This window comes from Ictidomys tridecemlineatus, chromosome 6 (assembly GCF_052094955.1).
Source record: "Ictidomys tridecemlineatus isolate mIctTri1 chromosome 6, mIctTri1.hap1, whole genome shotgun sequence".
Lineage (NCBI taxonomy): Eukaryota > Metazoa > Chordata > Mammalia > Rodentia > Sciuridae > Ictidomys > Ictidomys tridecemlineatus.
In genome coordinates, this window is record NC_135482.1 from 50,955,657 (window position 1) to 50,971,746 (window position 16,090).

Sequence of the window (16,090 nt, forward strand, 5' to 3'; positions counted from 1 at the left end):
GACATAGTCCCAGATATTTGTGGGGGAGTCGTGGGAAATAAGGCTAAATCTGTAGGCTGGGAAAAGGAGTATGGAGTTTTGATTTTGATTTTTTTTCTCCCCTGAGAACACATCTTGGCCTATAGTAAACACTTACAAACATTTGCTAAGTGCATTTGTTGTGTATTGTTATGGCTTGAATTGTGTCCCTGCCAAGTTCATATGTTGAAGTCTTAACTAGGACCTCAGAAAGTGACCTCACTTAGAAATAGGGTCATTGCTGATATAATTAGGTAAGACAAAGTGCCAATCCAATAATGAGGAAAAGGCTTTTAAAAAAGGAAAAAAGAAGTTTCATTGATTTGCTAACAAATGAGAATGCAGCAGACTTCTACCTCAGAGACTGCCATTTTAACTGCCAAGGTAAACACGGGGCTTTAAAAGGGAGCATACAGCTGGGTGCCGGGGCTCTCACCTGTAATCCCAGCATCTTGGGAGGCTGAGACAGGAGGATTGCAAGTTCAAGGCCAGCCTCAGCAAGCCAGCGAGACCCTGTCTTTAAATAAAATATAAAAAAGGGCTGAGGTCATGGCTCAGTGGTTAAGCACCCCTGGGTTCAAGACTCAGTACCAAGGAAAAAAAAAACAGAGGCATACAAGGGCTTTTTCCCCCAAGTATCATTATCAGTAGGTATAATTCATGTTGAACTTATATCCCTGAGAGAGCTGTTTTTCCTTCAGGTCCAGAGTTTTTTTATTCTTGTGGGCAGTGAGCAGAACAACAGATAACTCAGCTTAGGACAGGAAAATGGTTAATTTTGCTTCCCTTGTGGTTTGGGAGGGGAAGAGGGAAAAAAATATTAGTTTTACAATATTCTACCATTGGTCCAGTAGCAAGGTTAATATTCAAAGCATGAACCCCTGTTACATGAAAGGAACCCCTGTTAAAATAATGTACTTTAAGTTAGTCTTCTTTCTTATTTTGTTTTAAAGGCTTAAGAGCTATGAAAATAAAGTATTCTATGTATAAAATAGCAGTATAAGTTTCTAGTTTGTTTTTTATCTAAGATTAATCATAAATGATTAGTTTTTTAAAGATCTTTGAGATGGAGAATTTTTATTGTTAAATTTTGCTTCTTAGTTTTTCTCTTAAAGGTTTCTGTTACCCATTTTTTTCCCCTCAGACAAAAGAAGACTTTCACAATGATTCTAACACTGTCACGACATGGGTTTCTGATGCAGAGTTTTATGCTACCTTGAGCTCTTATGGAGCACCTAGTGGTGTGAACCTGGACCTAATGGGAAATGAAGGAACACAGTTAAGCTGGTGTTTGAATGAGCTTAATCATGGCCTATGTGGATAGAATTCCTGGCCATGTGAATGACGAAACAGGACTGGTTTGGCTGCTTACAGACAGAAGGTCAGAGTGAAAGAATGTTAGCCAAGAGTGTTGGCTGGTAGCAAGTGGATTGGAAAGTGTGTTCCTGTTTTAAGCTCATTGACACAAAGGCAGGGTGAGACAGCAGCCAAGACTGAATTTGCAGCCAGAGTGGCTCAGTTTAGAGCCAGGACCCACTGTCGCTAGTTTATATTTTTTCTTTAGACAAGATTCTTAACAATGCTGTGCCTTCGTTTCCTCCCCCTTTAAATTGAGAATATGTTAGAACTTATCTTGGGGTTGTTGTTAAGATTGAATGAGTGAGCCGGGCATGGTGGTGCAGCCTATAATCCCAGTGGTTTGGGAGGCTGAGACAGGAGGGTCGTGAATTCAAAGCCAGCCTCAGCAACTTAATGAGGCTCTAAGCAACTCAGTGAGATCCCATTTCTAAATAAAATACAAAATAGGGCTGGGGATGTGGCTCAGTGGTTGAATGCCCATGAGTTCAATCCCTGACACCCCCCCCCCCCCACGAAAAAAAGAACCAAAAACCCCTACAAGATTGAATGTATAACATACATAGAGTATTTTGACTAGTGTCCAGCATCATAAGCAGTAAATTCTCAACTCATGTGAGATAGGTTTCCTCAAAACTTCGACTTTTTAGCTAAGGTAGTTATGGCATAAAACAATTAAGTCATTTTCCCAGAAGCATATAACTGGCCAGTGGCCGAACTGGAATTTGAACCTAGGCCCTATGACTTCAGATTGTATGCCATGACTCCAATATATCTGAGAAATTTTAGTTCTATTTTAGTGGCAGTGCCAAGATTAACTTTCAGTTTGTTAAAATATTCAATATTGCAAAGGCAAAGGGCCTTTAAAACATGACTTTTGCTAATAGAAACATAGATAAGCCTATTAAGCCTCAAGAGAAAAAGAACAAAAGTTTCCTACAACTATGTAAGTGAACCCCACTTGGATAAATAAAAGAAGAATGTTGTCATAAAGGCCACATTTAGCTGAAATTTGAACCAGTGAGTAAGGATGAGTGGTTTATTGTATACCTCTCAGATTTAAGAATATTAATCTAATAATATTGAATAAATTCTTTCCATTGTTTTTCTTGGCTCACTGGAAAGTCAACAAAAACCAGTTTATGTGACAGTCCCTTTGGGTCAAGACCAACTGAGAGTGGGGGTCTTGAGGAAATTGTCTGAAACTTGACAAATATATTTTTGACTTTGGGAAGCATTTGACAATGACATAGGATAGTGGGAAACTGCCATTCTGATATTGCAGTATGGCCCCATGGCTAAGAGCATAGATGCTGGAGTCAGACTAACTCGGTTTATAATCTAGCTCTGATGTTTCCTTGACACATGACTTTGAATAAATCAACTAATGGCTCTGTACTTCATTTCCTCATCTCATGAAAAAGAGATAGTAACAAACTCATCTCGAAGAGTTATTGTAAGGATTAAATGAATTAAAACAAATAACCTTTGATGGATGCATAACACATAGATCAATAAGAAGATGAGCTATTGCCATGGACTGACCTTGTTAACTGGACTGATGTGTTCACTAGTAATGAACTTACATATATCTTTATTTTAGTCACCATGTGTGTAGTGGAATGAAATCATAAGTCTAACCGGAGCTTTCAATCAAACAATTTTTAAACACTGCTGGCTAAGGAAAGTAAATAAAATAGACTGTCATATTTACGGATTAAGTAAAGAAAAGCAATAAGGTTGACAGGAAACTCCCAATTCCAAACCTTTCAAGATTATCTCCTAGAATCAGTTCAAGTTCAGCTCCAATTCTAATAACTTTTCACTGTACCTTGGAATGCCTTTGTCCTTGATAAATTCTGACAATGTAACTCATGTGTCCTAGTTTACTTTCTTAAAGCTTCCAAGCCTCAACTTTCTCATTTCTGAGACCAATTACTCTCGGCCCTGCCTGACTTACTGGACAGTTGGGAGGGAAGAAGATTACTTGGGACTGGGGTTGTGGCTAGGTGGTAGAGTGCTCACCTAGCATGTGTGAGGCACTGGGTTCAAGCCTAAGCACCACATAAAAGTAAATAATTAAAGGTGTTGTCCATCAACAAGGAAAAAATCAGTCAATCAATCAACAAAAAATAAAAGAAGCTTACTCTATCTAAAATATCAAGCTATTATTATATGGTGGACAAAATATGGTGTTACTTTAAGAATAATTCTCTGAGAAATAAGAATATGAAATAAGAATATGGTACTTTCATCTATCAATTGCATGTTTGTGCAAGTGTTTCTGCAGGATCAATTTTACAAGAGGATTGCTGGGCCAGTGTGTTCTTCTACATTTTAAATGCAAAGATAGAAGCAGCACCCACCACCTGATTTCTCCCACCTTTCCAGGTCTCCTCCTGGCCTGCTCAAAAGTCTGGAATTCCAGTATAAAACTCAAGTCCTTAGTAGCTGTCTGCATTTCCTGTTTAGTGGAGCGATGACTTTGCAAAATATGGGAGTAGTAACATTCTCTCTAGCTGAAATATTAGCAAAGATTCATGTCTAGCTTAATTACCATGGCTTTTCATTTCAATACTTGATGAAAACCTTTATAAAATTACAGTCTGATTTTCTGTCCTGATCATTTAAGGGACATGATTAATTTTCTTTTCTAAAATTGAGGCTCTTATTATACCTAAAAATCATTCTTCTCTTTTAATGAAAAAATCCCTAATTTGATTAAGTAACATTTATCAAAATATTTTTTAAAATAAATTCAATAGTGTTATATATGTGCTTTTACAGTACTATGCATCAATTTGAAAACTGTACTACCCAAACTGGTCACCATTTCCCCCATTTTAATGCACATCTTAAAATTTCCTCATAATAAACGAATTCCTTATATATACATGTGTGCTCATAGCATTGCTTGGAATCCTGATATCTAAACATTTGAAGAAATCTAAATGTTTATTGATCTGGAGTTTTAAAAATCAATTACAATATATCCAATTTATGGAATGCTATTCTGTGTATTGAAAACATTGAAAGATGAAGTAGATTTTCATGTAATAATAACCATAAACATAATGTGGAATCATGTTTATTGTGTATTAAGACAGAAAGCTATGCTGTAGTATGTGCAGCATGATCCCACTCTTACAAAAACTCTTTCTTCCTGTCTTTATCTATATGTGAACATGCATACTTACATGTAAATGTACAGAGGAACATTTGTGAAAATATTTGCCAAATGTTAATAGTGTCTCCCTTTGGGAAATGGGACTTGAGGGAGATTAATTTTTACTTCATGCATTGTAGATATTTTTGACAATAAGTCTTGCTTTTCAAGTAGGAAGAAATTTTAAACAAACAATCATACATAGAAACTAAAACATCCAGATAAATGTTTTGATCTCTCTCTATCACATTGCTATTCCTTCCTCCCATTAGCTTTCCTGTACTTAGAGAATGAAAATTCAGCTCTGAACTCCAAGCAGAGTCTATGCATAGCTCTAAATGCATAGGTTTCTATGTATAGGTCTAAATGTTAAGCCAGGAAGATCATTTAAATGTAGCATTTAAATGTGGGAACATAGAAATCTCCTTCATTCCAGGGCAGATTTTTTAATAACAGTTTGTGTGATGAATGGTCTTGATGAGTCCCACCAAGCTACTATTAACTGAAGTCATGTTATCCATGTGGGTAGAGGGAAAGAAACACTTATGTTTACACAAGTTGAAGCCTTATGGATTTTACCAGATGTTAAGGCAGCACATATATTAATTTGACATCATACACCACAATCACCTTAGTTCAGGGCACCATAAGAATCTCTTACTAGAATTATTATAACATTCTATTTTCTTATAACGACTCTCTTACAATCCTCCTACACTCCATTCTCCACCTAGAAGTTAGAATGATATTTTGCAAGAAATACTCAGATTATGACTGTTCCTGCTTAATAAATTCCCATGACATAATAAAATAAAAACATCTTACCATGGTCCTCAAGGTACAGAAGGCTGGTTCCCACTTTCTTTGCTTTATGTACCAAACTCCCAGGCTTCTTTCCATTTCCCATCTTCAGCACAAATGTCCTTTGGAAATGCCAAGCTCATTCCTATCTGAGGACCTCTGCAGCTGGAGCTACTACCTGGAAGGCTCAGAACAAGGTCTAGTTTGGATGCTTCCTCTGCATTGATGGCTTTTGTCAAATATTAATTTTTCTGAGAACCCAGTTTTTCACTCAGCCTACTCACCTTCCCGTCACTTTCCAGCCCAGTACCTTGCTTCATTTTTCTTCATAGCCATAATTACTACTGAAATTATCTTAAGTATTTATTAATTAACTTATTTATAAGCTTCAAGATTTTTTTTTTGTTCACCATCATGTTCCTAATATTTACATAAGCACCTGGCACCCGGTAGGTGCTCGATAAATACTTGTTGAACAAAAGAATGCAATTTATGTGCCTCTAAATCTCTATTTTAAAAATTCAAATATTCTCTTGTAGCCCAAGTAATCTTGAGAATTCAAGGACATTGGAAATTCCAGCCTAAAAGGTATCCTACTGACAAACTGACTTTCCAAGATTGTTTTCTTCATGAAAACTCATGGCCTTTAGGAGTCAGAAAATAATTATTTTCAACTTTCCTTTGCTAATTTTACATATGTATACAAATATATATATATAATTATGTTTATGTATATTACAAATATTGTGATCTTTTATTTTTACGTTTTCTTGCCTGAAGTCTGGTACTTTATTCCAATTTGGTTTCAAAGGAGAAAGAAAGGTACAGCCCATGGCATTTCTACCAGTGTTATCAGACAATGCCTGCATCCCTTTTATGATAATACCCACTTAGTATTTACTCAACATTTTTCTTGCCATTGTCTTAAGTTCCTATACAAACTGATGTGATGCAAAGTCAAGCATAAATACAAATTTATGGGTAAAAAGACAGAGTTTATAAAAATTGCTTATTGTAAATACAGGCAAAAGATGATCTAATGGAGGAACATAATTTTGTTGCTTTTGTGTTTATTCTTTTGCTGCTGAAGAAAGACGAATTTGGTTTAATATCTGACATGTTGACCATCCATCCTAAGTAAATGTGTACTGTAGCTAACTCAGTTTGTACTCACAAAAAACTAGAAACAAATATCAAACAAAGAACCAACCTAATGCCTGGCTATATTTGTTTTTTATCTCTTGTGGTGAGCCGTTCCTGCGGACTGTGGTCGCCATTACATGATGGCGCTGGCTCCGTTGTGGTCTGTGAAGGACAACTCCATATCAAAGAGAGTTGGCGTGTTCCCAGCTCCTTATCAGAGAAAGTTGGCGTGTCATTTTCTAGCACCCTGTGAGAAGGGTACACGTGGCAGCTTTGCATTGGGGTTCGAGGTGCTTTATTAAGGCTGGGAGGGGCATCCAATTATTATTCCGGGTAGTAGAAGAATTATTAGAAGAATATCAGGGGCCTGAATAAACTGCTGAAAGAAGATTCCTGAGTCGCGTCTTCCTTGCGGGCAAGGGGGGTCGTGACAAGTGGTGCCGAAACCCGGGAGAAAAGAAACAAAGAAACACCCAGGAACCAGAACTTTCAGCAGTCAGGGAGGCGCGCCGGTAAGTCCCAGGTAAGGTGGGACCCGCTGTTAAAAAGCGGAGGCTCCTCTATACATAAAGAGGGAGCATTAAAAGGTACCTGCTCCTCTGTAAAAAGAGAGGGCGTTACATCTCATAGCAATTGCACTCTGTATTTTCGTTTTTGTTTTCTGTGTATGTTCGTTTTGTTTTGTGTACTTTCACTTTCGATTTCTGTGTTTTCTTGTGTTGCGTTATGGGAGCTGTGACTTCAAGTCCACTCCTTCTGGCCCTCGATGGCCTTTTACGTTCCAAGGGACTGGAGGTGAAACGCAGTACCTTAGAGAAATTTTTACAGAGGGTAGATACAGCTGCACCGTGGTTTGCATTTTCAGGCAGCCTCACTACACCCAGCTGGGATAAATTAGGCAAAGACCTTGACTTTGCTCGTGAGCAGGGCATGCTAGAGGGCGGGGTGATACCCCTCTGGAAGATGGTCCGTAGTTGTCTTACGGATGGCCGATGCCAAGAAGCGCTTGTTAAAGGGCAGGAGGTTTTAGAACAATTGCATGAGGAAAAATCAGAAACAACAGAGAGTGAAGTGTCTCAGGAAGAGGGGAGTGTGCGGGGCGTGGAGAACGGGAGGAGACTGTATCCAGATCTCAGTGTGCTGCGCACGCCCCCATGCGAAAGTGGGTCAGAGGTAGAAGATAATGAAGAGGAGGAGCTGGAGACGCTGTCCCGGCAGTTAGGGAGTTTAGGTACAGGGAACAGAGATAAGCAAGGGCTCAAGAACAGACAGCCTCCCGATCCGCCTCCGTATGGCGGGGGTGTTTCAGGACGAAGTTTCCACGCCCAAACAAAGAGGGCTGCTGCTGCTTTCCTCTGTTCCTCAGGGCTGGCATATCATTGCTATTGACATTAAAGACTGTTTCTTTTCTATTCCTTTGCATCCTAAGGACTCACAGCGTTTTGCCTTCACCCTTCCCTCGTGTAATCACGAGGAACCAGATCAAAGGTTTGAGTGGGTTGTTTTACCACAGGGAATGTCTAACAGTCCTACGATCTGTCAGATGTATGTAGGGAAGGCACTCGCACCTCTCAGACAACAATATCCTTCCATTAAGATTATTCATTATATGGATGATGTATTATTGGCAGCCAAATTACAACAGTCAGTTTATGAGGCCTATAAAGACTTGGTGAAGTTGTTAGCTCAGTATGGATTACATATTGCACCTGAGAAGGTTCAAACAGGGGATTCTATTCAGTATTTGGGAGCGACGATTGGAAATGACATGTTAAAACCACAAAAAGTTACTATAAGAACTCAAGATCTCCAAACTCTAAATGATTTTCAAAAACTGTTGGGAGATATTAATTGGATCAGAGGTTATTTACATATTCCTAATATCGTGCTCCAGTCTTTGTATGCTATTCTTAAGGGTGATCCAGATCTTACTTCCCCTCGTACCCTCACTAAAGAGGCCAGAGCGGCCCTTATAAAAGTAGAAGAAGCTATACAACATGCTACTCTATGCAGGCTCCAGAGTGATAAACCTTTCCAGTTTTGTGTGCTTGCCACTATGCGGCAGCCTACTGGAGTACTGTGGCAAGATGGGCCTTTACTATGGATCCACCCACATGTATCCCCAGGAAAATCTTTAGAATACTATCCTGATGCTGTTGCAGCGTTAGCACTTAGAGGGATTCAACAGAGCATTCAATTTTTTGGACAAGCACCTTCTTCTCTTATCATACCCTATTCTAAAGTTCAACTTAATGTTTTGTGTGCTACTCTAGACAACTGGGCTATTCTATGTTGCTTGTTTCAAGGGGATATTGATAATCATTACCCTTCTCATCCATTACTCCATTTTGTTAAAGAGCATCCTATCATTTTCCCTAAAGTAACTTCACCCACTCCAATTCCGGGGGCTGTTAATATTTTTACTGATGGCTCTAAGTCTGGAATGGGAGCTTATGTGATTAATGACTCTCCCCCTGTCCAGCATCAATTTGCTCCTGGAAATCCACAATGGGTAGAACTGCAAATTGTCACTGAAGTTTTTAAACAGTGTTCTTTTCCTTTCAATCTCATTTCGGACTCCATCTATGTGGTGCAGGCGCTCAAAATTTTGGAGGCTGTAGGAGCTATTAGTGACACCCATACTGTGTCTGCTTACTTTAATCAGCTTCAACAGCTTATCCGTAGCCATACTGCCCCTTTCTATCCAATGCACATTCGGGCTCACACCTCTCTTCCTGGCCCGTTATCACAGGGTAATGCCTGTGCTGACTCGGCAACTAGAAGCCAGTTGGTATGCTTGGCCTCCTCCTTAGAAGAAGCTAAATTGTTTCATCACAACTTTCATGTCAATGCTATAACACTGCGCAGACGTTTTTCCATCTCCAGAGCAGATGCTCGTCAGATAGTATTACAATGTCCCCATTGTGTCACATTTCTTCATCCTCCTACTTATGGTGTAAACCCACGAGGATTGAAGCCATTGGTCGTATGGCAAATGGACGTAACTCACGTGCCTGACTTTGGTAACCTCAAATATGTACATGTTTCTGTTGACACATGCTCTGGAATTATTCATGCTTCTGCTTTATCGGGAGAAAAGGCACGTAATGTTATTACTCATTGCTTAGAGGCATGGGCAGCATGGGGTGCACCTGCATCCCTTAAGACTGATAATGGACCTGCTTATACTGGCAGACAGTTTACATCTTTTTGTTCTACTATGGGAGTACAACTTGCTCATGGGTTGCCTTACAATCCTCAAGGGCAAGGCATTGTTGAACGTGCCCACCGCACCTTAAAAGAAACCTTAGAAAAACAAAAAGGGGGAATAGGAGTTGACCACACTCCTAAAGAACGCCTGTCCTTAGCTCTTTTAACCATTAATTTTTTGAATTTGGATATTCATGGCCGCTCTGCGGCCGATAGACATGTGTCCCCTCAGCCCTCTGTGACTGGCTATGTTAAGTGGAAGGATGTTCTTACAGGCCAATGGAACGGCCCTGACCCCGTGCTGACATGGGCACGAGGATCTGTATGTGTTTTTCCCCAGGATCGCACGGAGCCGCTGTGGATCCCTGAACGCCTGACAAGAAGAGTCTCGAGATCTACTAACCAGCAGCAGGAGGTGCCACAACAGTCCCATGATGAGGAGCTTCATTCTGATGAGTGCTCTGGCTCTGATGCTGGTGCCAACGGTACAGATGGCACCAATGCAGTGGTGGGCAGTGGCACGGGCATGGCCAATGCCAATGCCAGTTCATAGTAATTCTAGTGTCCTCCCCACTCCTTTTTCTACCTCATGTGAGATGTCTGCTCCTTGTACCTCTCCTAGAGGGGACATAGAAAATATTTTTAATCAGTCTCAAGTTAATCTCACAGGAGTTTTTTGTTTCAGCCTTGGGAACACTAATTGTATTAGCCTTAAGACCAAAAATTTGACTAACTGGGAGGACCCATTGCGGTCCAGTCGAGTCTCAGGGAGTATTCTCAGTGCTGTATTGAGCCAAGTAGTTTCAGGGAAGCAATCAGGCTCAGGGACCCCCGCAACTAGCTCTGTTTTAAACATAACTACTTTAGCTATTATCTCCGAGGTATTAATCCCAATGCCTCCTTCTTCTAATAGTACTTGCTATGCCACTCATTTCAAGGCCTCTCCTTACTGTACCCCTAATTTTGGTTTTCCCCCGACATTTACGCCTTGTCAGGATCATTCTTGGGAGAAACATCAAGTTGCTAAAGGTTTCTCCTTTTCCCCCCCTCTGAAGAGATATGTTTATAACTTTAACAACAATGCCAACTCCTCTACAGGAACAGGTTGGTCCTGGTTTCAATGGCTCATTTCCAATGAGAAGGGGGCTTCAGCCGATATTTCCGCATTGGCTCAATTACTAGGAGCCAAAAGTTGGCTGGCTAATGTTTCTGGCACTACTAAGGAGAGTGAACGAGGTAATAGGCTTACATCTGTTTCGTTCAACTCTCTGTTACATTATGCCACATTGCCTCCTGCAATGGTCTGTATCCAATCCCCGTTCCTGTTCCTTTTAGCTAATCACACCTCATCGGGGATGCTGGATTGTTCTATTATTACCTGTTTCTTATCTGAGTGTTGGAATGGTTCTTGGACTGTAACAGTGATTATAAAAATTCCAACTTTTGTCCCAATCCCAGTCACTGCGGATCCAGATAAATTTCCTATTGTAGAGCTACTTAGAGTCCGCAGAGATTTTGGAATCACGGCAGCTATAGTGACAGCCGTGGCGGCATCTGCTGCTGCAGCAGTTACGGCCGGAGTAGCCATGGCCAGTCAAGTACAAACTGCTGCCACTATTAATCAAGTTGTTCAACAAACGTCCACTATACTTGAATCGCAAAATGCGATTAATCAACATATTTTGTCAGGGATTTTAGCTACCAACCAGAGAATAGATTTTCTTCAAGCTCAGGTAGAAGAATTGGCTGACCTAGTACTTTTAGGCTGCATTGACCAACGTGCACATTTATGTATAACCTCTGTCAGATTTAATGATTCCAGGAATGCTTCCCACATCATTGGTGGATATCTGGCCGGAAATTGGTCCATGGAAGCGGAAGACATGATCCAGTCTCAACTAACCCAGATAGCTGTCTTGAATAGTACCCGTGTCGATCCCGTGACTCTGGGTCAATTCACCAATTGGATATCTTCTGCTTTTTCCTTTTTTAAAGAGTGGGTGGGAGTAGGCATTTTTGGTGCACTGTGTTGTTTTGGTATGTTCCTCTGTTTGTGGTTTCTCTGTCGCCTTAAGGCTCGTAGTGCTCAAGATAAGGCTATGATCATACAAGCTCTTGCTGCTTTAGAAACTGGCAACTCGCCACAGGTCTGGCTTGCGCATCTTAAGCACTAAACTTTTGACATGGTCATTGCACCCCAAGTTATTATAACATTGCACTGGGATTGACATGTCTTTCCTCGTTATTCTCTTAGTGTCAGAAAGCCCTTGCACTCTGCCGGTCTTGCTACCATTGCACGCAGATGGGTTTCTACACTAGTGCCTTCGACATGGTCGTTGCACCCCAAGTTATTATAACATTGCACTGGGTACGACATGTCCTTCTTTTGTCTTTCTCTTAGTGCTGGAAAGCCCTTGCACTCTGCGGGTCTTGTTGCCATTGCACGCAGAAGGGTTTCCACACTGGTCTTTATCTATCACTTTAAAGTCCGTGCCTTTCTTTCAGGGTGCTGCCAACTTGTTTGTAGTTGTACCTCTGCATGGCCACAGTTCAACCTCAGCTATTCCCTCTTACTCACCATCGTCACGATACAGGATGCGAGGCAAGGCACTGCACTTGAGTGATCCATTGAGAAGAGGGACCTCAAGGGGAGCATGTCCTATTGCATGCGGGTTTGACGTGTCTCCGCCCCGCCCCACGAAAAAAGGCGTCGGCTGATATGGTGTCAGGTCTGGGGAAGGCGCCCCCTGGGGCTGGCCCATACTATGCAGCCACTTTTGCACAGTGGGATAGGACCTCTACTCTCACCTGTATTGTCTTAGTGAAACAAAAAGGGGGAGCTGTGGTGAGCCGTTCCTGCGGACTGTGGTCGCCATTACATGATGGCGCTGGCTCCGTTGTGGTCTGTGAAGGACAACTCCATATCAAAGAGAGTTGGCGTGTTCCCAGCTCCTTATCAGAGAAAGTTGGCGTGTCATTTTCTAGCACCCTGTGAGAAGGGTACACGTGGCAGCTTTGCATTGGGGTTCGAGGTGCTTTATTAAGGCTGGGAGGGGCATCCAATTATTATTCCGGGTAGTAGAAGAATCATTAGAAGAATATCAGGGGCCTGAATAAACTGCTGAAAGAAGATTCCTGAGTCGCGTCTTCCTTGCGGGCAAGGGGGGTCGTGACAATCTCTACCATATGAAATATTGCATATTTAGCTACTTAAGAACAACACAAATGTGTGATCTTTCAGTTTTTGTGTTGAAAGTCCAGGTGAGTTTTATGGTTTCCTCTGTTCTGGGTCTTACAGGGTGGTAAAGTCAAGATGTTGGCCAGCCTGGTCTTTTATCTGGAAGCCGTGGGGGACAATTTCTAAGATCACTCAGACATTTTGCAGAATTCATTTCCTGGGGAGATATAATACTAAGGTCTCTTTCTTTGCAGGATATTAGCCAGCAAATCTGAGACAATCCCAGATCCTCCTTGTGAAGTTACCTCTCAAACCTTCAGCCACCCTTCCCCTTTACAGTATTTTATTTCTTTATAGTGTCACTACTAACAGTATTTTCTGTTTCTTTACCCACCATGATTTAAGCCTTCTGAGGCCAGGATCTGTAGCTGCCTTACTCAATACTGCATGACCTCATCAAGAACAATGCCAGAACATGAGAAGAGCTTAATAGTTGCTGCTTAATCTCTGTTGTAGTTATTTCTTTGAGGGAATAAAATTAACAGTTTTGTACGACTTACCTTTTAGTTACGCCAACAAATTTTTTAATGAAAACTATTTTAATAAAATGAAAACAAACCCATGTCTAAAATCTAGATTGAAAGGAAATTCAATAATTGATTTGTGCTCCCAGAGCAGAGCTCCTCCCTCTGACTGACCTTGGAACCCCTTGGATGCACTGACAAGAAACTCATTCTCAGGCCCACACTAGATTGATTATAGCAGTAACTTTGGAAATGGAGTCCTGGTATATTTTAAGATTTTCCAGTGCTCTCTAGAACTACCAGCAGATACAGCAAGACAGAAGGTGAAGTTGGAGAGGAATGGGGTGCAGGACTCCACCCAAGCTTGCAGTACCCTGGAGGAAGTGATCCTCAAGTGGTCAAGAAATTCACAGTGAGGGCAGGTATCAGTGCCATACTCATCCTCATTTCACATTGTATTGGTTTGCTAGGACTGTAATAATCAAGTACCACAAACTGGATGGCCTAAACAGCAGGAAGTACAGTTGGTCCTCTGTATCTATGGGTTCTGTATCTTTTGATCCAACCAAATTTAGACTGGGAATGTTTGAAAAAAATTGTGTCTGTACTGAACATGTACCGACTTTTTAAAAAATCATAATTCTCTAAATAATACAGTAAAACAACTGTTTACATTGTATTAGATATTATAAAATTTTTAGAGGTGATTTAAAGTATATGACATAATGTGAGTGAGCTGTATGCAAACACTGTACTGTGTTATATGAGGGACTTGAACATCTGTAGATTTTGAGATCCACAGGGGTCCTGCAACAAATCCTGCATAAACACTGAGGAATAACTGTATTGTTTCATGGTCTAAATGCCAGAAATCCAAAATCAAATTGTCCAGGCTGGTTTTCTCTGTGAGTTGTGAGGGAAGGACCTGCTTCAGGCCTCTTTCCTAGCTTCTGCAGGGTTGTCAGCAATCTCAGGACTCCTCAGTTTGTACATTTCTGTCTTCACCTTTATAAGGGACTCTCCCTATGTGCTCGTCTCTCTCCAAATTTCCCCTTTTTGTAAGAACAGCAGCCGTATTGAAGAAGGAACCCACCTTACTTCAGAGTGACCTGCCTTAACTCATTATATCTGCAACAATACTATTTCCAAATAAGGTTGTATTCTGAGGTACCAGAAGTTAAGAGTTTAACATAAGAATTTTGGGGAAAGACACAATTCAACCCATAAAACACACACATAAAATTAGACAAAAATTATGATGTGATTTGTATTTAGTCCTAGCCCAGAACTGAGATTTCTTTAGAAATTAGGAGAACATAAAGTGAGCTGGCTGTTAGGGAGGGGACACTCACCAGAGTTAGAAAGGTGGAAGTGAAGTCCAAAGCAGTGTGGATCAAGGGATTACAGTTTCTACTTTATAATCCCATGAAGATTATTTGTACCTCACCTTGGTATTGGGCTTCCAGACCCTGCCAGTGTCACACAATGGATGCTACTGCAACTAAAGTCGGTGGTGGCAATAGCGGAGGTAACTTGAGATAGCAGTGGAGGTGCCCCAAATTGTTTGGAAGCCCCACATCAAGGTGAGGTACAGACAAGCTGCACAGGTACTACAAGAATACAGGGAAGAAACTGTAATATCTCAGATCCACATTGCAAGAAAGGAAGACACATAGACAACATGAAAAAACAAGGGAGGAAAGTTACCCAAACAAACCAGGATTCTACAATAACGGAACCCATGAATAGCGCAGTTGATGAAATGTCAGAGAAGGAGTTCACGATGTTCATAATTAAAATGATCTGTGAATTAAAGAATGACCTAAATGAGCAGATACAGGCAAAAATTGATCACTTTAGCAAAGAGATAAGACAGTAAATACAGGCAACCATTAAAGAGATGAGTGCAATAAAGAGATAAGGGCACAAATACAGGCATCCATTGATCACATCAACAAAGAGATAAGGGAACAAATACAGGTAGCAAAAGATTACTTTAAGAAAGAGAGATTCTGAAAAAAAATCAGAAATCCTTGAAATGAAGGAAACAATAAACCAAATAAAAAACTCAATAGAAAGCATCAACAACAGACTAGATCATTTGGAAGTCAGAATGTCAGATAATGAAGACAAAGTATAGAATCTGGAAAGTAAAGTTGACCACACAGTAAAGATGGTAAAAAACGATGATCAGAACATTCAAGAATTATGGGATAGCATCAAAAGACAAAAGCTATGAGTTATCAGGATAGAGGAAGGTACAGAGTTACAGAGTTTCAAACCAAAAGAATGCACAAACTCTTCCATGATATAATATCAGGAAATTTCCCAAACATCAAGAATGAATTGGAAAATCAAATACAAGGGGCTTACAGTACACCAAATGTACAAAATTAACAGATCTTCACCAAGTCACATTATAATGAAAATGCCTAGCATACAGAGTAAGAATAGAATCTTAAAGGCTGCAAGAGAGAGGATACCACATATAGAGGAGACCAATTCGTACCTCAGCTAGACCTTCAAAGCCAGGAGATCCTGGAACAATATAAACCAAGCTCTGAAAGAAAATGGGTGCCAACCAACAATCTTATATCCAGCAAAACTAAGATTTAGATTTGATGATGAAATAAAAACCTTCCATGATAAACAAATCTTAAAAGAATTTACAACTAGAAAGCCTCCACTACAAAC

General features: G+C 40.5%; 1 pseudogene; it reads left to right on the plus strand.

Annotated features, from left to right (window-relative positions):
* Window positions 1–16,090, plus strand: part of LOC144365048 (dolichol-phosphate mannosyltransferase subunit 1 pseudogene) — a 35,758-nt pseudogene that overhangs the window by 1,946 nt on the left and 17,722 nt on the right.